Here is a 24,030-nt window from a genome sequence, read left to right as displayed (position 1 = left end):
AAAAAAGGGGAAAAAAATTTCAGTTGCAATTTAGGTGATTAAGTACAGTGGATAATTAATTGGAATAACAAACAATTTCCTCCATGGACGATTACTGATTAGTCGTGCTCCCCAACGCTGCCGTGGCCTTTTTATCCTCTCTGCTTCAATTATGTTAATGCTAACTTTCTCTCCCAGAAATGAAATGTGATTAATTTTCTCTTGTTTTGAATTACAATTGCACTGGCTGCTAGCACTTTAAAGCATTCATTAATTCCCAATTAGATTGGTGGGCTCATTTGCTCCAGTATTGCTCGGTTCTGTAGCACTTTGTGTTTAATGTGCTAATTGGGCGAGATTAAAAACAACTAACCTCTTATGAGAGGAGAAAAGTTATTCAACGACTGCATTAGCATAATTTATCCCTGGATGCTTAATTAGACATCGCCGCAAAAATCATGACAGCTGACTAACAACTGTTGTCAACAGGTGGTTACTAAAACCAAAGTAAGTTCAGGGTTCGGTCGTAATGGATGAAGCGCACGTTGCCTTTCTTCAGTTCTGAGCATCTTGCAAATGTGCTTATCTGCAATCACCCAACATGTCTAAGACAGTATGGTGTTTTTTTCGATTTCTGCATTTTATGTCTCTTCAGTGCTTTGTTACAACCACTCGAGCAGCATTAACAGCTCACTACTCCATTAACCCAAGACTTGGATTGTCTCTAACTCATTTACCACCATCAGAGGATCGACGCTTCGGGCGAACATGAGTGGGGTTGGATATAAGGAAAAAAGAATGCTTTCATGTCCCGATGTGATCTCTTCAAATGGGACCTGGAACCTGGGAGCGAAATATTGTTTAGCCGTGTGTACCACACAAGCTTTTTCATCGGAAGATGAGAGATGCTGGTGTGTGTGCGCTCCGAAACTGGTCTTGAGAGGTTTGGTAAAGAACTGGGGTTGTCCAGATCAAAGGAATATAAACCTTGATCATTGCATCTATCAGAGCTCCCCTATAGGATTCTGTATTCTGAACTATTTTCTGATTCAAGGGGCCTTTCACAGATATTTCAGTCCGTCTTTTCCTTAGGATTGAGTATAATCATCATCAAAAATGCTTTATTTGGTGCGCTTGCATATTTCCAACCTTATCCTTTACTCAGGCTTCACACTATACCCAGGAGACGCGTCTTGGCGAACAAGTCCCAATCTTCATCTGGAGACTTTTGACTTCCTGCTTCCTTTCATTTGCTTAAAAGATTAATTTCAAAGATATGGTCAGAATTTTAGTTTAAAACATTTAAAAAAGACTTTTTTGCACTGTGGTGCAAAGTTGTCTACTGAAGTTAGCAAGTTAGCCCCAGCCTGCCCTGTCTCGTAATACCACTTTGTACTGCAAGAGGTGATAACTGGCACTTTGCTACTTAGTCTGTTAAGTAAGCAAAATTAACTCACAAAATGTCAAGAAAAAGAATTTATTTTCCTTACTAAACAGAAAAATACATCAATACACCGTCACTTTTATCAAACTAAGACGAGCATAATTGCCTCGTTAACACATCGTAAAACACACTTTATTCAAACTAATTTCAACAAATAAAATGTAAAAGCGTTCTGGCTCTTCTTGCTGTTTTCTCCGGCTGCTGATGACCGACTCGCACTCTCATCTCTGATGCTCAATGCTTCTCCTGTCTGACTGCTGTGTCTTGAAGCCACAGTTCTGGTCAGAGCTACTGTAAATCAACTCCATATTGTATCCCCTGTGCTCCATCGGCCTCAGAAGGTTGTGTTTATTCCCAGTCTAGGCTCCAGCAAGGTTCACTGGGAGGCGACCGAGGCCAGTTGACATCATCTGAGGTTGCAGTGCAGCTTATGGGACCAACAGCTCCGCAGCTACCTGAGCTACTTGCTAACAGCAGCTGGTCACTACAGCCAAAGACAGCTACAACAAAGAGTATACTCTGCGGCAGTAAGTGGTTATGCTGCTCCCTATAGTTTTGGAGTGACCTTCGAATTCTGTCCATTTCTTACAAACTATGTCTTTAAATGACAAATGCTGTCGTTTTTCTTAGGAGGACCAACCTGTTCACAAAAATAAATGTTTCTGCAAACCACAGATATGTTGAATACGTATGTTTCAATTTAAAGTTGTGAGAACGCTCTGGTTCAGGTCTGGTTATGTATCAGCACAAAATCCAATCACTTGGGGTTAAGAGAAGATCATTGTTTGTCTTCAAATACCCAGTTCTGTCACCAGAAAGATGGCTGCAAAATGTACCGACGTCTCACTAAAAACACCCAGTTTGGTTGGTTGAAAAATGAAGCTAACAGTGGTCTCAAACAATGCTATGCTCCTAGGCAGTTATCTTGCTAACTATTGCACCACAACCAAAACCTGGGCTGGTAGGAAAATAGTTGTATTGTGACAGAAAATTTGGTGCAATTTCTAATTTCTCTTAAATTGAAGTTCATAGGTGCTGCAGGTATGGTGTACAATAGAAACTATTAGCTGTCATTGGACGTTTCGACCACTATAAGTATCAGTCGTATCAGTCGTGCAGATATTATGAATGCTCAATGAGTACAAACAGTCCATGCAGTTTCTAATATGCTCCATACATAATCCATCCTAGATTGTACAAACCCCAAAAGGAATTGGATGCGGTCACAAGTGTGGGTAAGTGAGTATAATGACATCTCGTGTGAATAAGACCAAAGAGGAACACTATCATCTCAGCTCACATGTTGCTTTAACCTCTTTCATGTCTCAAGTGCTCGGACACTGGCAAAATCTATTAGTGTCCTTTTTAGAATTACAATGCAGTGAATATCATCCCATCTAGTGTTTTGTTCAGGTAATTCATAGAGCACTTCGAACAATACTGAAGCATCAAGATGAAAACCATTGTGCCTTGTGTACAAATGGACACTTGTTTATTTCATTGCACACTTTTCATCTATATGGAAATGAAATGATGCGCTCTCAAGCCTTGTTTGCTTGTTTGTCTTGTCCGGCAGGGACAATGAAAGGAAAATAAGAATTGCGTGTGTGCTGGGAACTTTTGCAGGGGAAGCTCTCATGGCATTATTTCAGGGCAAGAGGAGAGGAGGGCTGGATGAAAGAGATGTCCAGTGTCACGGGCAGCCTAAATTCTCATTTTGGTGAATAGTACACAGTTGTTTGAGGGTATGATTGCACTATTTGTGCTCATATGCACATGCCACCTTAAAGATGAAATAATAATGTGGCTGTATAACCTCCCTCAGTTGTTACAATATTGATTTTGCTTGTGTAAATTCTCTTCAGGAGAAAATAAACTGATCTAATCAGTATTTCTACTAGGTAATAGAACATTTTAAAATGGGATTTGTTATAAATTTGTGTCCTAACATGGAGCAGACAAAAGACCTGCTGTTTAAGCCAGATATCTTTCAGATTCTATTAGTATAGTATTATGACTTCAATATCAAGGAAACAAAATATCATATCAAAGTTCCTTATCTATATTCACATGTATGTGTGGGATGAAATTGGGCATTGCACAATAACAACTGGTAATGACTTGTAAAGGCAGCAAATATAGAAAATAGCAAGAGGGGACCAAATTTTATTGGTCAGAAAAACAGGCAGAGAGGATGGACGTTTGAGGACATGATTGAGATATAGTTATTATTAATAAAGAGCTGAGGTGATGAGTAACCACCAAAGGGAACATCAGAGTTACAACTTAAGTTGAAAAATAAGGTCTTTACAGAGATCATTTCTATATAAATCATCATTATTTAAATTATGGTGCTTTGGCGATTCACAGCGGATTGAGATGGGCGCAGTAGAACAACACGTCCTTATACCTATTTGAGTCTGACCTATTTGCCCACTGGGCATCTATTTCAAGGGACTTCCACTATTTGTATGTAACTGTTTTTAAAATCCCCTCCGCAACGAAAAACAAGAAAAACCTCAGACCTTTTCTTTTGCAGGGATTTGGCCATTCCAATGCCAGGGCTCACCATTTCACACGAAAAACAAGTTCCCCCTTACACTATTTTTCCGGGGGACTCAGTATTTGACGACCTGGGAATGAGACTCAACAATCAACTACATTTCTACAGAATCACCTGCTCTACCTTTTTAAAATAAGTACGTTAGTTTCATAAGGTCAGTTACAAGTTAACTCATGTTCAGTTCGTGATGCAAGTTAAGTACGCAAGTGCGGATAATTTAATGTTGACATTTATTTTTTTGATAGTCCTGTGTTTGTCTCATCTGTTCAACCCTGACCTACTTCCTATGCAGACCTTGTCACCCTTCATACTATGTCACCTGACTACCTCCTTTGCTCCTATCATACTTACTTCAGCCACTAGAAGTCACTGCCTAACAATAAACACAAATATGGGTCATAAAAACTGCTAGAACATTGCTTACTTGAAGGGAGGACGGTCTGCGGTGAATTTCGTTAAGGGAGGTTGTAGCACTTTTATCAAACACACGGTGACACGATTGGGAGATCGACACTTCACATGGACTTTCAAAATGAAAATATACCACGGCAATCATTTTATGAAACATTTTAGATTTTACTGCTGTATGCTGCTGATAGAGGCAGAGAAGCATCTTCAGACCTTTCAGCTACATCTCTTCCATTTCCTGCCTCAAACTGGGGGACAAAGACATCCTTGTCTGCTGGTCGTGCCTAGTGCCATTGGGAAGTTAAGGCGGGGAGAATTAGGAAGGGGCAGGAACAGGGCTCCCAACTACAAGGTAACAAGGGAAAACCAATCCCTCCTGGAATTATCCTGATACTGGAGACACAGGGCTCACCAGACAGCGGATCAATGGGTCTCTCTGGGGAGGAGAAGGAAGAAGGAGGGGTCCAGAGCAGGATATTGCACCAAAGAAAGTGTGCCACGCTGTGTCCAAATTACCCCCAAAGTTGTGTGGGGATTCTGTTACCTGTTCAGATGTTTTAGTTTGAATGTTCACTTGCTGGTTTTGGCTGCATGCCCATGCCACACCTACCAAGGATTTGGCTTTGGAACTAGTATTACAGATTATAGTGACACAGAGTTGTCCAGCAACTTTGTTCCGTTGAGGAACGTTACGTAAAGCACAAGTTGAGAACAAGACATTTATGCATCTTTAGATCTTAATGGAAACTATTATTGGTAAAAGACTTTGGATTGAATAAATAAAAGTCCCTAATTGTGCTTCAGAATTCATCTTTTTATCTGTCATAGCTGGTGCTCTTTACGAACATCACTAAGGTGTGATTGTGGTCATCAACAGAAACATGAAAACTTTTTTCTTTGCTGTGTGTTAAGGCCGCCATCATGACAGTCAACATTTTAAAAATGGTTTGATAAACATGAAGTAAAAAATTTAAGTTTAATTCAAAGGGATGATTTGCAGTGCATTGCAGTGCACTCATTTATTTCAATGAAAAAAGTGTATGGTCATCTGTCAAACGTTCAACCTTGCACAACTTTTGCCACAATAAAATGCAGTGTCATCTGACAGTGTTAGCCAATCAAACACATGCAAGCGCACACTGCAACCTTACTACTCCACCTCAAAATAGTTGAGATAGAGGATAAAATAACTGTCATTTTGATAACTTAGAATCATAGGTTTTATAAACGGTGTGTTTTGTCCTCATGGATCCACAACTTAACCAGCCTTCCTTCTGTATTTCAAGATTTTAGTAAGCCTCTGAAAACAGAGATCCAGCAATACTGCCGGAAAGAAGACCTGTCACCATGTCACGGTTTTGCTTTTTTACACTGACCCAAACATCGGCGGCACGATGCCGCCCAAGTGAGTGATTTTGGAAAGCATGCCAGCGCTCTGGACGTCTGCCACAAGAGCGCATGTAACAGCGAGTCTCCTGTCCCGGCATCTCACGTTTTCATTCAGCTCTGTTACTACCTCTGTTGCCGCCTCAGAGGCGGAACAACCTACTCCCCATTCCGTGTTTGTATGGTTTATACAGAGCGCCAAGATGGTATAACGGCACAACATGCCCAGTCATGAACAGGCTGTGTAAAAAGGACTACTGATACCTGCTGTTTTCTTTCTGAAGAGGCATTTTCTGTAGTCCATTAACAAGTATTTCCATAAAGCATTTATGAATACGCTGTAACTTATGAAAAAATAGTGAATCTGCTCCTAACCCTCGCTAACAAAGTTTACTTCAACAGTTTTTCCACCACTTTCCTCTCCAGAGACTACCTGTTAACCTTCCAGTACAACCAGTTTCAATAAGACCCAGACTCTCTTGTTTTCCTTTATTCACCAGCACACATTGCTCTTCCCCTCGCCTGTTGTCTGCCTTTATGAAAGCATTAGGTATCCTCTTTGAGCCAACGCGCATTGGAAATGAAAGAGCCGAACACTCTTGGTCCTCACCCTCCCCCGCCCCCCCAGCACCATCCCACCCCCTACAATGCACTCTTGTCTAGTGCCATGTTTCGAGCGAATGTCATCATCCAACATCTATGAATGAGTGGAGCACGCCACGTCACATATTGATCCACTCCCTTTGTGAGGCCTTCCAAGCTTGTGATAATTAGCATCGTCCATTAGCGACTTCGCTGAGCTAACGTGCCCATTAAGAGTCAAAGCTTCTGTTCTTTTCTGCGAACATTCATTTGGCCTGGATTTTCGTCTTTAAAGAGCATAATAAGGGAATGGTAAAAATATGTTGTGGACAGATGAAAAGTGGAAAATATAAAGTGGGTGTTTAAATGCATTAAAGGCATCTAGATTTAATTAACACCCGAGATAGCTGGCAGCTTTGTTCGTGTGCTGTAAATGATCATCTTAGAAAAGGACAGCGCTATAATTTTGAGTATGTTTTTAAAAGGTGCTTTGCAGAGGCCTTTTTCTTTTCACAGCCCAACTTCTCTTCACCCACTTTGATGCCAAAAGTAACCTTTCCTCATCCTGTTCTTTTTTTGTAATTTGCCTTCATTTGTAGAATATGTGTGGTAATCAGGGCTTTGTTTGCAACAGGCACGCAACTTCCTGACTCCAGCCGAAGATATTTCACAGAAGTACAACAACAAATTGAACGGGAGATAGAAAAGTTTTCCACTATGGCAGGAAGAATGTGTTTGGACATCCAGCCATGCAGAACGTGAAAAACTAGCTTCGAACAGAATATGTTGACACTTCATGGAATTGTTCCTTCGCTGGTCCAGATCTGAGTATTGATTGCAACACAAGAGGTTCACATCTACCTGTTTACTTTCTCTGTTTACCGTTTGCATTCCTCTGGCAGGCAAAGATATTATTTCTCCGTCGAGGACCCTAGAAAAGCGGCCACCCTGCGCTCAGTGTTCGACCCCGGCACCCGCTGTAGCACTACTGATATAATGAGAGACTGTGGAGAGAAACTAGCGGCGCCAGTAGAGGCTCTTGGTGCGGCATGCGAACAGCGGCTTCCACTCTCGCCCCTACTGTGGATGCCGTTTTGGGATGCATGCGTGTCACGTTGACCTCACTGACCATCGGCTGGCTAAGAGGGGAAATGAGCGCAGGGTATGAGAAGGAGGGAGCACCAAAGTAAAGTGCTCACCCTGAGCCATTATGATTAACCATCAGCAGTTTTTGTGTAATCATCGGCAACGTGCACACAGCAGCAGAGTCCCGTATGGAAAGGGCTGCAGAGAAAAATCAATCACATTATATTACTGTGGACATGCTTTATTGACCTCTGTTGGTGTTCACACATTTCATACTTGATTTGTATCTACTGGCGGGCGTTTAGAACAATGTGGGCAATTTGGGCAATGAGGAAAAACAGGGCAGCATTTTCGAGCCTGAAGCCCATGCTTATGGATTGAGTGCTACTTTACGAAAAAGAGCAACCTATTTAGATGCACTTCCTGCATACATTTTATGAAATACCCAGGAGCGTTGGATGGAGCTGTGCCCTCATTCAGGCCCATCAGAGAATATTTGTGGCTTGGACTGACTTGCAGTATATATATATATATGGCTGCATAGGAGCCAGACTCGCCGTGCAATGTTTGAAATCTCCTGTAACTCAGGCAGACAACAGTAAATAAGAGTTGGATGTCTCATTATCTGATCACCAAGCCGTGACAGCTGCATTCATCCAAAATGCATTGTATTTAAAGGTTAAGAGTAGTTATGAGAAAAGTAATGTATTATTAAAATACCTTTCGGAGTGAAGTACCTTCAGATATATTTTCCTTGGTAATGAAAGCAGGATTCGGTGGAAATGTAGTAATTTGGGGGCCCATTTCTTCAAGCCTTTATTCCCCCTCTCCCTCTTCAACGATTTATCTGGGGAGAGTGAAGAGCTCACAGCTAGCGAACAGACAGTAAACATTTTGTTATAGTCAGAACCATCTCTTATTACTGGTTTTTCATTAAAAAAGAAAGCCTTTCGAAGCATTCAAAGCATTTCGGCGGATGAAGATGCTTCACAATTTTCTCCCTCTCACCCTCTTTTCTCTCCTCACTATACCTGAATCCTTTCTCTTTTTGATGCTGTTAAGGGAGTAATTGAGTGCAGAAAATGGCTTGGCTTATTTGGACTGAGCCTGATCCAGAAATGATTAAAGCTAAAGGGGTTTGAGGTATTCAAAGAGAGAGAACGGCAGAAAGAATATGGTTAATGCCTTTTTTTTCTTTTTCCATTTTGTGAGGCGAGAAGGAGACGGGAGGGGTGGTCAGGCTGAGCAGCCAGACAGGTTGGTGTTCGAGGGGACTGAGGAGGGGGGGTGTGGGTGCACAGAATAGCCCCTACTCATACCCCTATTAAAAGCATCAGGATTGTCAGAGACGGTAAAAAGACAGGAAATCACTGTAAGAAATGAAGCTTCTTTTACCAATTACTGAATACCGAGTGCACACCTTGGAGCTCTTTGTCCTCTGTAGCACCAGTTCCCTCTCTCTCTCCCTTTTTTCTTTTCTTTTTTCTTTCTTTCCGCCTTTCTCTCGCTCTCTCTCGCTGGCTTACAGCCTTTGAGTCAGATGCATTAGCACCAAGGCCCGGAGAAGAGGCAGCGTTTTCAAAGCCCAGTTGGATTCACTTCTAGCCTGTCGTTGTGGCTCCTTTTCAGGCTTTTATTCGCAGACAGTAGGGGCAGGTCTGAAAGAGACGCCCTCAACCTCTCCACTCAAACATTTATCTCTCCCTTTTTCCCTTGCTACAGCAGAGATGATTAGCAAAGGGAGCCATTTACTGATCCGCGGCGCCTTTCCGTACAGCGTGTTAAAAAATAAAAAGGGAGCGCATTCAGCTTGTCTGATTAACACACACCTACACAGTTGCGCACATTCATACGCGAACTCTCAAACAAACATGTAGCACACATGGGCACAGTGTGAAAGAGGGACAAATCTGTATCTTTCAAATGGTGCAGCAGCTCTATCTGTCGTATTTTTTTTTTCAAATAAAGTCTCTTTTTTTCCTATCAATAATTGATATGAGTGTGAGCCTTTAGTGGAGGATGTGTCAGGTCATTGAGTTTGGATAGATGAGCTCTGTCGTGCCTTCTTTCACCAGCCATGACTCTTGGGACCTATAAACACCTCTCAGACTGGCTCTCCATCGCACCTATTGACCAAGTCAGTTAATTACTTCCCAGTTAAAACAATACCAAATAGCTAATGTAGTCAGTAGAGACAATTTAATGCCTGTGGTTGTGTGGGTTAGTAGCCTGTTCATGTGTGTAACAGCACAGCAGCACTCCGATACGAGTCCACGGGAGCCATCTCGATGTGGTTTCACATTATGGGTTTTGTGAGGATTGTTGCTGTGGATGCGGTTATGGTGATAGCCACTGGTAATGGTGTCGTTAAAGAAGATATAGCTGCCAAATTAGAGGTTCACAGAGCATATTTGCCAGGGCAATAGCTGCCTTCAGGATCCATAACGTTGTTAGTGAGTTTTCATAGACCATGCTGACGGATGCTGTCGGCTTGTTCAGGGTTTGCTCTTATCAAGACACATGAGGATATTATTATGTAAGATTACTCATTTTCAAGAGATTTAACTCAGGGTCTGTTCCTTCTGTTCCCCCCCACCCACCCCCCCAGCTCCACACCAATCCCTTTACATCGTCCTCACCTCATCTGTCTTCCCCACTTGCAGACAGCAGGGACACTTTTCAAATCACCCAGTATTTTGCCACGAGCGCTGTTGTGATGCTAATAAGATTTTCATTTATTTGGAAATATATGACTTCATTTTAGCTCCCTGCATGAGTACAGGTATTTTTAATGGTTTGAGATTTTTGGCTTGGTGTTAATGTCAACCATCAGGAAGTTGCCAGAGTTGACAGCGAGTGTGTGTGTATGTGTGTGTGTGGCGTGAGGCATCATTGCTCTCTGGCAGCCATTTGCAAGGTTAATGTTGTAGAAAACAACATCCATCTCTCCGCTCCCCCATCTCAAAACAGTTTCATTAGTCCTGGCGCTCTGACCCCTCTTCTTATAGTGTTGTCAAATGTGACGTGCGTCATATTATCGGCGAGTGATGCAATCAATAAAGTTTTTAAGTCTGTGCTGCTGCCAGGCTAGCCGGCTTGGTGTTCGCAGCGTGCATATTTTAAAACACAGGGTCAAATTGGCATCGTACGTGCCGTCTGGCCTTCTCTCATTCATCCCCAGCTGACTAATAAATAAGACAGGCTGAAGGCACTGACTATCAATAATAATAACAGAGTGAGTTTAGTTTGGGACCCTATGATGAATGAAGCCTGCGCGCTTTTGTACAGCTTTGTTTGGCGATAATACATCGGTGTTATGAGCAAGTGAGTCTCAGACAAACACTCTGATTCAGGGGATTACATTAGTTAAACAAATATATAACTGAATCATCTCTCTCTTACTCCATCTGTACTGTTCAGTTTGTTGTTCATATTAAAACCTTGTTAAGGCAATACAGACATACATCTCTAGTACACATATACCATTAGATTTCTATAATAGATATATTCAGGCTATATCTCCCCAGAACTAAAAGGAAATGACAAATATCTAATGGGTGCATTGCTGGCAGCAGGGAGAAAAAGGCTCTGACCAAAAGACGGATGAGGTATGTTGGGCTTATGATAAATAATTGGATAGATGTGATAATGTATATGTATATTATGGAAAAGGTCACTTTTTCTCTTAATTTGAATGGAGACTTTCATAAAACACTGGGTACAGTTCGTCAAACCTTTGAGACTTGATTCTGTGAAGATAATGCTTTGAAGGAACGTCAACTCTTTATGAATTTCTTGCTCAGTGTATCCTTTTGAGTTTCCAATTATGTCATTATAACATGTATGAACTGAATGAGGCTAAACTGCTGAGACATATTTGTTTATTTTAATCTTTATTTCATTTTCTCCTCTTCCTCTCTGGATGTAAATAGTTCAGTGTTGTGTCTTCTTCCGCAGCCATACCTTCAAAATGAAAAGAAAATGGCCAATGGATCAATCTTAATGATTATAATGCTGAGAGACTTTGTTTTGGGTGTAAGATAAAAAAACATTATCTCTCATTATGAGTAGAAAATCCAAATAAAAAGGTAATAACCTCCATTGTTTAACTACAGAAATAATATTTTATTTGGAAAAGACTGTTTATTTTCTTCACTATAATGACAAAATGCTCAGCACTTGTCATTTTATGTAATGTGTCACAATTTATTCTGTGATTTAGTAAAAGCTATTAATATAAATGCAAAAACACATCAAAAGTAGAACAGACCAGAGAGCCCACAACCACATACAAACAGGCTTTAACTGCATGTTTTACAACACAATCCTGTGCCAACAGCATACCAATAAAGTTATTAAGTCATTAAAAATAATCTCGCTAGACATAAAAAATAACATCTTGTCGTTAAAACAGATTATCTTGTTATTCAAAGAAACAGCGCAAACTGTGTCCGTGGTTGCCGTAAATTCAAGTATAGCAAGTAAATAACTCTCATTCATTTTTAGAAAATGTAGATATATGCACAATAAGTGCTTAAACATACAGTAACCAGGGCTTTTATAATAATAATAATCTCTTTAAATATTTAAATAAGAATACTGCCACCTGGTCTTCGTTGTTTTCCTGCGTGGATGCTGTCAAAATATTGATGCTTCTGTTTTCTGTCTATGTCAAATGTAGTTTTGAAATGGACAAAACAATGTAGCGAAGGTCTGGCGTTCAACCAAAGTTACAGTCTGACACATTTGCAAAATGACCTGCGGGTAATCAGTAAGTAAAATATGCTTAAGCCCCGAGACAACAGAAATGGACAAAAAAGCACTGATAAATTGCTGTGCTCATTGTGAATTCCATCCTCAATTGTGGCATTTTCCAGGGTAAATGGAATTGTACATTAAAGTCTGAATATGCCTGACTTTGGGGGAGTGATACATTTTATTTTCCCTCTTTCTCCCACAGATGTGGCCTGTGGAAGCCACAGTATTGCGGTGCTTTCAGGGAAAAGGCCATCTTTAGGACCTCTTGATCAATCTGTGACCTTTAAGTACATAGCCATCTCGTAAATAGGAGGGTGCGCTTACAGAGACTTCAAAAGCAAGGGGACCCGATAATTTCAAAATGGAGCGGTGTGGAGTGGCGCTGGTGGGGAGTCCATAAAAGCCTGCCTTGTTCTCTACACACCTCCTCTTTGCTCCACAACAGCCAGTTAGGGTAATAGCTCAAGGGAGAAAGGGGAAGAGAGAGAGAGAGAGAGGGAGGAGGAGGAGGGATGGATGGATGGATGGAGAGAAAAACAGGTAATTACTGGTAATCATTGGTCGAGGAAGAGCTGATGATCACTACAGTATAACAGATTGTACTGTTCCCTGTTGAAAAACACTGAGGAGACCGGATGTGGCGTTGTCGGCAGGTAACGACTGGGAAATTAGTCAGTAACCTTAAACCCCCCTCGCAATCATAGAGAAACTCTCTTTCCCTCTTTCTCTCCTTTTCTCTCTTTCTCTCTCATTGAGAGGAGTTATATAAATCTCAATGTCCCACTCAATAAGTACTGCATAAGTAGGGACTATGGGTCCTTTATTATATTACAATCTTTTTTATTTAGATTGGACATCAAGTAGAGGCAAGTAGCTGTGGTTCAACAAGGAGGCAGGGTGATACAAACAGAAATATTAGAGTGAGATACAGAGGCACTTGGAGTTGTACCTCAATCTTGATTTGAAACTGAAATATATTCATGAAATACTCGTGTCTAATGCCCGTCAAAATGTCTCTGATTTAAACTAAAGTCAAATTCAAACTGTGTCCACTGGGCAATAAAAGCCCTGCGGCGAAATGTGAATTTTTTCACCCATACGCTGCCATGAGCTTCTCCTGTAATTCCCCTGCAAATAGCTTCAGTTTTCTGAGCCCGGCTGTCCAGCCACATTATCAATTTTCTGCTAAAACCATGTACGTTAAACACAGACATACAACATTAATTAAATGAGAGTGCCCCTAACCATTTGGTAGAATGCGCCTCAATCTTTTCCCGAAATTACAGCGCATTGATTGCAGACACTATTACTTTTTTTTTTTTTAAACCTGAACAGCAAATTTTAGCCCTTTACGATAATAGATGGGAGAATTCACAGTGTGGGCAAAGCAGTAGACGTATTTGTGATTAAGTGTGACCTTTTGTTTGGTCACAAAAAGATAAATGTTTCATGCAAAGCAGTGAAAAACCAAGTATATATCCAGATCATGTCCACGAGGTCAGAAAAAAGCCTGTTTGTATTTGCAGCAGTTTGGTTTCAAATCTTGCACAACTTATGCAATTAAAATCATCAATGCAGCTGTATCGCGGCACAGAGTATCACTGCTGTTTCAATGATTTCCTACACCGCCTCCCACATTCACAGCGATGAGCTACCAGAAGTGTAGACTTTAGCAGAGCCAGTGTCACCGGGAGACTTATTGATTTTGAGCAGTGTCTTCCTCAGGCTCTGTGTGACTAGACAGTGTCCTCATCACGGTGGGAGTCTTTAGTGGATCAATTGGGATCACTTGCGCCACTTGTACCTGTTTTGTAACTGATAAGACAACACTTCAGAGAACTGATAATGATTAGCTGAGGATAAACACAGCTAATCAACATAATGGACAGGAGAAAAGGAAGAAAAATATGATTGCCAGAATAAATGTTGTCAATGTACATTTCTGAAACTTTACATTTAAAATTTTACATTAAATTTTAAATTTTATGCCGTGACAACGCTGTGCTCAGGGTCTGGTTAGGTTTAAGCGCAAAAACCCACTTGTTAGGTTTAGGAAAAGATCGTGTTTTGGCGTACCTGGTTCTGTCGCCAAAAATACAGCTGGAAATTGTCACATCGCCTCATCAAACCTTTCCTGTGTTGTTGCCCCTACCACGGCTTGAAAATGTCCCAATGTTCTGTCAAAAATATGCAGTTTTGTTGTCATTAACATGGCTTGAAAATGTCCCAATGCTCTGTCAAAAATATGCAGTTTTGTTGTCATTAACATGGCTTGAAAATGTCCCAACATCTCACCAAGATATCCAGTTTTGTTGCTACAAACACAGACAAAAATCTTCCCGACGTCTCATCAGAAATATCTGGTTTTGTTGCCAACACCGCTGGAAAATGTCCCCACGTATAGTCAAAAATATAAGGTTTTGTTGCCATTAGCATCGCGTGAAAATGTCCCAGTGTCTTGTCAAAAATATCCGTTTTGGTTGCCTCTAACACTGCTGGAAAATGTCCCGCCATGTTGTTAGAAAAATCCACTTGCATCGTGCTTGCAGAAACATAAAAAGCCAACATTTCATTCTTGCGACTGGGCTGAAACATGGAAGATTATTGGCCTAGCACATCAGTGTTGAACATTTTTTTTCTTTTACGACAGAAAATAAAATGCAGCACTATTTCACTATGCTCTTCATAATTATTAATCCAATTAAACATTAATATATTTAACTACAGAAAAAGAATCACCAACAAGAACCTTAATCCTGGTGCTAAAAACTGCGTTGTGTTTCTTGGAAATGCGTGACAAGGTCTACTGAGCGGCCATGTTGTTGTGTCACTTAAGACTCATGAGATCATTGCCGTTTCATCCACAGCCCATAATGGTGACACAGTGAGCCCATTTCCCGATCCTGCCCCGGATGAAAAGGGACTCATGAGATCATTCAGTCTTGACCTAGATGCTTAAGAACATACCGGAGATGACCCTCCCAGACACAAAAGTTATACATAAAACGGATGCACAGAACATTTGAATGAGGACGAGCTTTTATTGGTTGTGAAAAAATAAAAATGTTTGTGGAGGAAAGGACCATGAAATATGAATGAAGTCAACGAGGGAGTGACATCTGAGGGCAGATGCCTCTCGTGTTGACGTGTGACAGCGCTGACTGGCGTCACTATCACTTAAAACAGGTCAGATCAAAATGTGCCGCTGGGACTTAAACCTTCTGTCAGCGCTCCCAAACAATACCACCGCCAATGGAGGCGTAATTCTCACTCTCAGTTTGTTTTCATAATTACAGTATCAGTAGCACATTATCCACACCCATGCAGTATCCTGTTTTTTTGAAGTCCACCTTAGCCAATGCATAGTTTTTGTCATGGCCATTCAAAGGGAATTACCAATAACACTGCTCGTAATAAAAGGCTTGTAACGGATACATAGAGGGTTTGTCATCTCGCTACAGTTTAATCTGGCCTGCAGGTACTCCGGCACTGGAGGACAGGTAACGTGAGACTCAAAGATTCGCTGCATTAGTTCTGCTTAGCTAACCGTGAATGCTAATTGCAGGAAGAACAAACTACTACTCTCCCCTCCTTTTCCTCTCTCCTCCCCCTTGGCCGACAGCAGAGCCGGCTGAGAAGCACAGAGAGTGTCACACAGCGCTGCTCAGAGCAGGAACAAAGAAGGTTGTTCTGCGAGCGAGATTCAATATGTAGAGGGAAAACACAGTTGAACATACAGCTGTTGATTTCCCCCGATCATGTTGTCTTCAATGCCCTTCAATGAGAGTGTACAGAGTGAGGGTTCACAGCACACTTACACTTGATCAGTGGAAATCTTCCTTTTTTTTAAGCTAAGGCATCAGTTTTAACTTGACCATGTCAGGAAAACAAATGCTAATCTTTTCACATTATGCTAATGCTAATCTTTTCACATTAAAAACTTATTTTTATGCAGATTGCAAGATTGATGAAACTCAGCAATAGTACTTTGTGATCTACTCTCACACACAAAAATCTCTTTGAAATAATCAAAGTATGGCCAAAGAGATCAGTAGGCAAAACAAACCAATCCACTAAATTTCATAGAAGAGAGGCTAAAATCCCTATTTAAAGATTGTGCTCCATTCAGAGGAACCCAACCATGAAATACCGGTGCGAGAAAACAGGACAATGAAAGAAAGAGGGCGAACAATGCAAGAGTTAAAGCCAGTACTAATACTGATACTGATACTAATCTGTGGGCAAGGTCAAAGACCCGGTTACAGACCAGAGGCTATAAAGGCTCAGAGGTGCTGGTCAGCCTCAGCCGCCAAAGCTGTGATCACTCTCTGAGGTTCTGACCTGGGCAAATGAGAGGCCACTACCCTAGTGGCAACCACTATCTCCTATCAGTCTTCTCTCCAGACATCTATAGGCTACCTGCAGGCCCTCGGGCCAGAGCTATCATATGGCCACTGTACCCAGCTCTCCTGTCTTTACCTTGCAGTGGAGATTTATTGTAATTAGAAGATTCCTTTACAAAAGCTTGGGATCAGCGTTTCTTCAAGGATCTCTGTGCGGTCCCATGGGGGACACCCTTTGATCCCGACCTTCGAACCCTAAGGGTTAAGCCTTCCCTTTGCAAATGAGTTTGACATGATGGACCACTTCCTAATTGGCCAATTGCTCAGTGCCTCATTTCTGGGTCCTGCTGGTTTAACAAGTGTATGTTTTCCTTCTCGCTCTCCAGTGTCTTACCACATCAGTACTGATGGCTTTGAAGTGAGTCTTTCCCCCCGCAATATAGACTCATACACTCTGCTGAAGCAGTCTACAGGGTCATCATGCAAGGAAAAGGTTCTTTTACAAGTTATAAGTGAAGCCTTCCCTGAAGTCTCAGGACCACTCTGTCCAATCTTTGAAATCTGTTCAAATCAGTGTTGTTTGTGTATGCCGTTGGGATTCCCGCATGTTCTCTCTCTTTTCTCTCTTTCACTCTACCTCCCACTGTGTGTTAGCCTGATATTGCTGAAGGCTATAGTAGCTCTTAAACCATCAGAGACATTGGAAGAGAGGACTGGCGGTGTCGAGTCCCACCCTGCAGCATGTGGTTTGTAAGTTTCTGCCCCTCCCCACCTCCATCTTTTTCCCAATCAGATTAGTTTGTCTAATAGTGAGAGGAAAGGTTGTTGTCAGTGGGCCCTGCAGGCTTGGAAGAACAGGTGGCCGAATGCTGAAATGGTTTCTCTGCATTGAGCTGCAAAAAACAGTGTGGCGGTCTGCATCCGTGTTTGATCCTGGATCGCAAACATCCGAGGGTTAGTGCAGCTTTATGAGATCGGAGTATTCACAACTTTGAAGCAAACCTTTTCCGACAATACTTCTTCTTTATTGAAACAATCGTCACAAATTAATTGAGTTTGGTAACTGTAATTCTGCGACTGTTTCCTTATATCGTGACTACAGTTCAACCTGTACCTGAGACATCTTTTAAATCTACCTGCAGACCGTTACTCAGATGGATTAGCCGGTAACCTTTCCCGATGACCTCTGTAGGGTTTGTTCACCTGCAGGACCATGGGAATCTCCCCAGTGCAAATACCTCCTCCCCAGTACGCCGAGAACGTGCCTGACCAGCTGCCTTGGACCAAGACGGATTGTTTAGGGGTGCAGAATTAGTCAGGTCAGGGAATCCTCGGCCTCAGGCTGGGCTAATTACTTTCTAATGTGACGACAATTCTTTTGAAGAGATGTTTTCTTGCTGACCAGATCCCTTTAAAAGCATCTTGGGGGTGCAAAGAGGGCCGAGAGGGAGTGCACTGTGGCAGGCCACACCAGGGCCAGAGGGGGGGCTCAGGTTACACCCTGCCTGCCGTGATGCATTGTTGGTGGGACGCCTAGGCTCCAGTGCTCCCCCTCCTCCTCAACCACCGCCACCTCCATCCTCCTCCTCCTCCTCCTCCTGCTCTCAGCACTGTCCCTCCAAGAGAGGCTGCCGCAGAGCCTCGCAGAAACCCTGACACCAGTCCAGAGGATGCACTCTGCACATGAAACCTTACACTCAACTAATGGTTACAAATGTGTTTTCAAAGAAGTCCCAAGTCTCCCGTAAAAACCATAGACTCACACTGCTGGATGAGCATATACTGTATGTGCACACACACTCATTGGCACACACAGTTGGGGACAATTATTGTTGCTGAACTGGGAGATTTAAAAGGAGTGCATGAATATCAAGATATGAGGTTCTTATTTTAGTTCACCCCTCTGGGAGGAAAGACAGAAAAAGAAAAACACTTTATATTTGAACTGATGTCAGGGCATTAGAAACAATAATACATCAACAATTTACTGCAATGATAATCAAACACATCAGGAAGTCGACTCTTGGAGGAATCGCCTTTAGAAACTGCAGGTGGCTTGTGGCTTTGACTGACACATCACACGGATTTCAGCGACCTCTTGCTTTCTTTCTCTCATTCCCTCAAAGAGAATGTATTCCCTTCCAGGGGAGTGATCCCTAATTAGCTGTCAGGTGATAGTGTGCTGCTTTCATTGTGCTCCCCGCTGCTGCGCTGCAGGCTATGTGGTCAGCAGTCAGTCTCAGACTGAAGTGACAGATCATCTCTCTATACAGCAGACCCCTGCAGCTGAAAGAGACCACTTGGTCCTTACAAAGAGATCCCAACGCTCCATATTAAGAAGAACTCGATATCAAATCTCATAACAAACAGATCACTGACCCAGAAAAGACAAGAGGATCACTTGAGAGTCCGTCTGCGCTCTCACAAATAAAAACAACAGCCAGTGATATGTTTGTCTGCACCAATAGACGACTGATGACTGGATTCGGATGTGAATTATTTAGTGGCGCTTTGTGTTTGTCAGTTTGTTCAATGTTGGTGATTTTAATGGAGAAAAGATACTTCTTATATCATGTTCCAACATTCAGTTGGATGGTTGAATCTGACAAAAGCTTTGGGAAAATCACAATCACATTTTGCCATTTAAGTGCGAAAAATAACTATCCTTTCCTGTATTCCCCAACAAAAGCCGTATCTTCTAGCTTCACAGGATATAGCAGACAGGTAATTCCTGATATAAAAGATATGATTTCTTCCTGTCTGTCTGTTAGTCTCACTGCAGGTCTCCTCCAGACAGTTCCAGTATCCACCCGGGCAGCAGAGGGACCTTGTTTGAAGGTCATGTCAGCACCGGGGCGTAAACGTTAGACCTTTTTGTGGTCAGGGTAAATGTACAAGGCCGCCCTGCGGGAGCACTCCTTCTCTCTCTTTAATCGGCGTATAACAGGCCCTTGTAGAGCCAAACTGTCTGCGACACATCAGCACTTAGAAATAAAAACCCCTCAGCCAACCCTGCGACGGCTGCGGTTGGAGTACGGCAGCTGGATCATTTCAGACAACACAGACAGCTCTGCCGGTAGACGGGAAACAGGAAAGGGAAAATCCATACGTACATCTGAGTTCTGTATTTGAATTCTTCCAATTTGAACATTTATATCTAAAAAAGCATTTATTTATTTATTAAGTATTTGATTAAAAAGAGAGTTGCAGATCTCACTTGATGATATCATAAAGATAAATATCATGGAACTGCTTTACTGACTTTGTTGACACAGCCGCAGTGCAGGTGCATTTTATGGCACTACAGTGTCGTCTGTTAGCCCTGCAATAAATGAAGCTATTTTTTCTAAATGACTTTCGATAACAGTTTAAGCTCTCTGGTTATAAGGTTTTGTCTTGAAAATGAAGCATGCAAGATCATGATTTATATAATGTAAGATTAAAGGTGGATTTTATGAATATATATGTGTGTTTGTTGCTCATTCATTTTAAAAAACTGCTCCCTTAACAAATCTCTCCAACACTCAGCTCTCCTTACATCAGCTGCATACTGTAAATAAAACAGCACAAAAGGTAAATAAGGCGAAACGCAGAACACACAGCCATCTCTCTGTCAGTGAAGCCAATAATTTGAAGGAGCCGAGAAAGCAAACTTAACAGTTCTAATGCTCCAGCCGAGAAACTTAATTTACCAATTTGCAGGAAGACAAGATGGCAGGAAACAAGCCAATTTGCCACGTGTGCAGCGCACAGCAAACCCCAGCCTTGCTCCCCGGCCTCATGAGAGGTAATTATCCCTAAAAAAGAATGCCATGCTGTATTAAGATGTAGCCGCATCAAAACGAGGGAGGCAGCCTCATTACAAGTAATTATGAGGGAATTAGAAACATCATTTAACTAAACGAGCAAATAATGTCCAGGATATTGAAGAAGCTGCCTGCACTTCTGCCGACCGCTGCAAGTCCCATTACAAAAATTGTAGGTCTTTAATAGAATAATGACATGCTTTATCTTCTCTGAGAGGGTCTTGGAGCAGAGGGAGAGAGGAGGGGAGGATGTGAAAACAACTGTTGCAGAGCCCTCTGTCCTCAGTGTGGTCTCACTCTTGAGTGTGTAGCATAAGGCCTTCAAGATAATCCCCCTATTATCCCTACAAATACAAAATGGAGAGCAGAGAATTGTATCTCACATCCACTATTGTGTCAAAGGTAATGCTAATGGACTTATCTCGAGAGTAATAGCCGAGTTCTCTGCTGTAGCCTGTAATAGTTTGATGCATATTGGACAGCGAATGGCACTTCAGAACAGGCAGTTCAAGAAATGGTTGGTAATTTAACAATGAAGCATAATGCATTTTGCCATTAAAGCCCTAATCTGGATTTTTGGTTAAATATTGTTCTCGGGGAGTTCAATTTGGAGATGGAAAGGCTTTCATTGTGGTTCAAATAGCAGAGCTGTGTTGTGTTTGACCTTTGGTTATAAACGTCTCAAAATATGTTGCGTTGATTCTGTCAGTCGCATAATTATGAGTTAAAAGAAATGGATTTTAAGACTAAACCCATTCTTTGGTTTGGATTTAACCAAATGGCGAGCGTGAAAGCAATTTTTATTCAAAGCTTGGTGTTTTTATGCTTGTTTCACTACACATTCACATTAGGATTTCAACCCTGTCGCCAGAATCAATGTTAGCTAAGTACATTTCTGCATAAATACAGATATGTTAAAACAGAACATTTGTTTATGTTGTATTTTGTGTTCCTCTCTTGTCACAATGCTGTACTTATCCTCTACTTAGGTTTAGGGCCAGGTAAACATTATGCTTTGGCTTTAATTTTAGTCGCCTCGATCACAGATGGAGATGGTCCAACTTCCTGTGAAAAATAGCTGCTTCATGTCGCCACTAAAACAGCTGGAAACGTCCCAGAGTATCTTTAAAAATATCCACTTGTGTGACTCAAACTGCAGTCGGCCATTTGGCAGCGTTGTTGGCTTGTAGTAGCACCACCATATCCAAAATTTTATATCATGATATTGTCCCGTCCGAATATCACGATACACGATAGCATCGTTTGTATTTTATGTTAATTAGCGGTGTGAATAGTATGGATAAATAAAGGATTGAGAGGTTGATATGCTGCTCACTTCTTTACTTCTCCCTTTGCAGCAACACATACAACACTTTAACAACAATAACAAAATAATATTAAAGAAGAACTTTTAAATTAGAGCTTTAGTGCAAAGAATGAATTGCAAGCATAACAGATCGGGTGCAGCTAGTCTGTCTCTGGTTTCCTTCCCCCTAAACTTTTAAAAACCAGTCAGATTATAAATAACACTGTCATAATATTCAAATTAAAAGTTAAAATACAGTCAAAAGAAGTTCCTCTCAGGTGAAAAATCACACGGCTGTTTGTGAAAAGTATCGCATAAGTCGCGATATATATTGCGATACTCGATAATATCTAATATCGTCCCAGGTGTAAAAACCACCATCATCTCCTCCACCTCCTTATGTGAACGTCAGCTGATAAACATATAATGTGAACGTGATGTGCCACGTTTCCTACAGATGTCAAGCTTGGACGTATCTTAGCAGAAACTGCTAACATTATATCCCGGTAACTGGGCTGAGTATTCACAAAGCAACCCCAGATAATTTCCAAATCTTTGACCTCACCATATCTGACTTAACGTACTTTATTCATATGTTGCATTTCCCTTTCTACAGAAGCATATTCCTCTACTGTTAAGGATTATGGGTAGGGGGTTAGGGAGGAGGAGGGGGAGGAGAGGGACAAACACAATTTCCCTTCAGCTCCTTCATTTCCAGTTGATATAAAACAGAATCATGAAAAATCACTTCTGGTCCGAGCTCTCCTTTTTAACCATTAACCCATAAATACAGAAGCTGGTTAAAGCCAGCGGATGACAGGGCCTGCCTCAAAAACCTTGTTACGCTCCCCTCAAATTCATTTAGGGAGCAAACAGGTCTTGAGAGTTGTCTGGCTTAATGCATCGCGATCGCTTTTAAAACTCTTGTCTTGAGGCAGCAGACCCGGGGCTCTGCATCTGCTCCTTGCTGGTGTTATACTTCATAACCGTCCCCCGCTCTAATATGAAGCCACACATACCCTCTTTAAATCAAATGGCTGTAAATATAATGGGAGGTAGTTGAAAAGCCTACATCCAAACACACGATGGAGGGATGGAATATGGGGAGAGTTCTTCAAATATTAGAGGAGAACGCTGATGTTGTTGCAGCCTGTTTAAATTTAATGGGGTCTCTATTAAGTTAGTTTTCATCTACATCTTTTTATCTCAAGACGTAAAACAGGTGATATCCGCAGGTTTTTAGTATAATTCATTATGATCCTGTAAATATGCTCTAAAAACTATCCTGAGAATCAATTTGCCCCGCGCTCTGTGTCTTTGCCTCTCCCTCTCCACACTGTGTGTAGCCCACAGTTTCCATTACTCCCATCATAAATTATACCACAGAGTGAATTACACTTGCTTTTCACCTTACCAGGCAGGTTTGATGAATCCTAAGGCACAACACATCATCTCAACAAATCTTCATCACCATGCCAGTCGCTGTCTCTTTGCAGTTTAAACCACTTCAAATCATTTTCATTGCCCTGCTATTAAAATTTGTAATTCACACCTGCCATTGCAGTGATACATAGTTACATCCAACCCCCTCCTCTCCACCCCCACCTATCCCTCTCTTTCACTTCCTCTCCTTCTCGCTCTCTCTCCCTGTCTTCCTGTAAATCAAACAAACCTCAGGTGACAGGTCATGCAGATTTCCCACAAGTCACTGGGGTGCAAACATCCATCGAAAAGAGCGGCGCGTTGCCGTCACACCTGATGACATAATGACCACTTGGAAACTAATAAACAGCTTCATTCAACCAAAGCTATTGCTCCTTTTCATAAGCGTTACGCTCCCCCATCCCTCTCTCTATCTCTCTTTTCTCTCCCCTCTCCTATCTGTCACAAATTCATCCTCCTGCACCTCACCTCACCGCTGGTGCTGGTGCCGGAGTTACCCATAAATCACTGCTGTTGTCTAACGCTATCCATTTTCCCAGAAACACAGGGCGGCTGTTGCAGAAATTGGGTCAGGCATAATCTGCAGGGCAGCAGAGCCTGGCTAGTCATGATTCTGCTAGGTAATGTAGCCATTAGCACACAGGGAGAGATTGGTTGGATGGGTGGAAGGGGTTGGGTGGGTGGTGGTGGTGGTGGTGGTGGGGGTCCCTTGTACATGATGTGACACCCAAGAAAAGCTGGCAAATGACACGGTTTTATCGCTTCCCATCAACAACAGGACATCTGTGTGTGTGTCCGTGTGTGTGTGCCTTCTGGGAGTGTGTGTGATTCGGCTCAGGCTTGTGTTTAGTGTTTAGATGCATTGCATTGTTATGAAATACTCAATCCTGACAATGTGAGGTGACTTACTGTGCTGGACCCCTGTT

The sequence above is a fragment of the Pagrus major genome, chromosome 15 (assembly GCF_040436345.1).
Source record: "Pagrus major chromosome 15, Pma_NU_1.0".
In the NCBI taxonomy this organism is placed as follows: domain Eukaryota; kingdom Metazoa; phylum Chordata; class Actinopteri; order Spariformes; family Sparidae; genus Pagrus; species Pagrus major.
The sequence above is the reverse complement of the archived record's forward strand: the minus strand, read 5'-3'. Positions refer to the sequence as shown.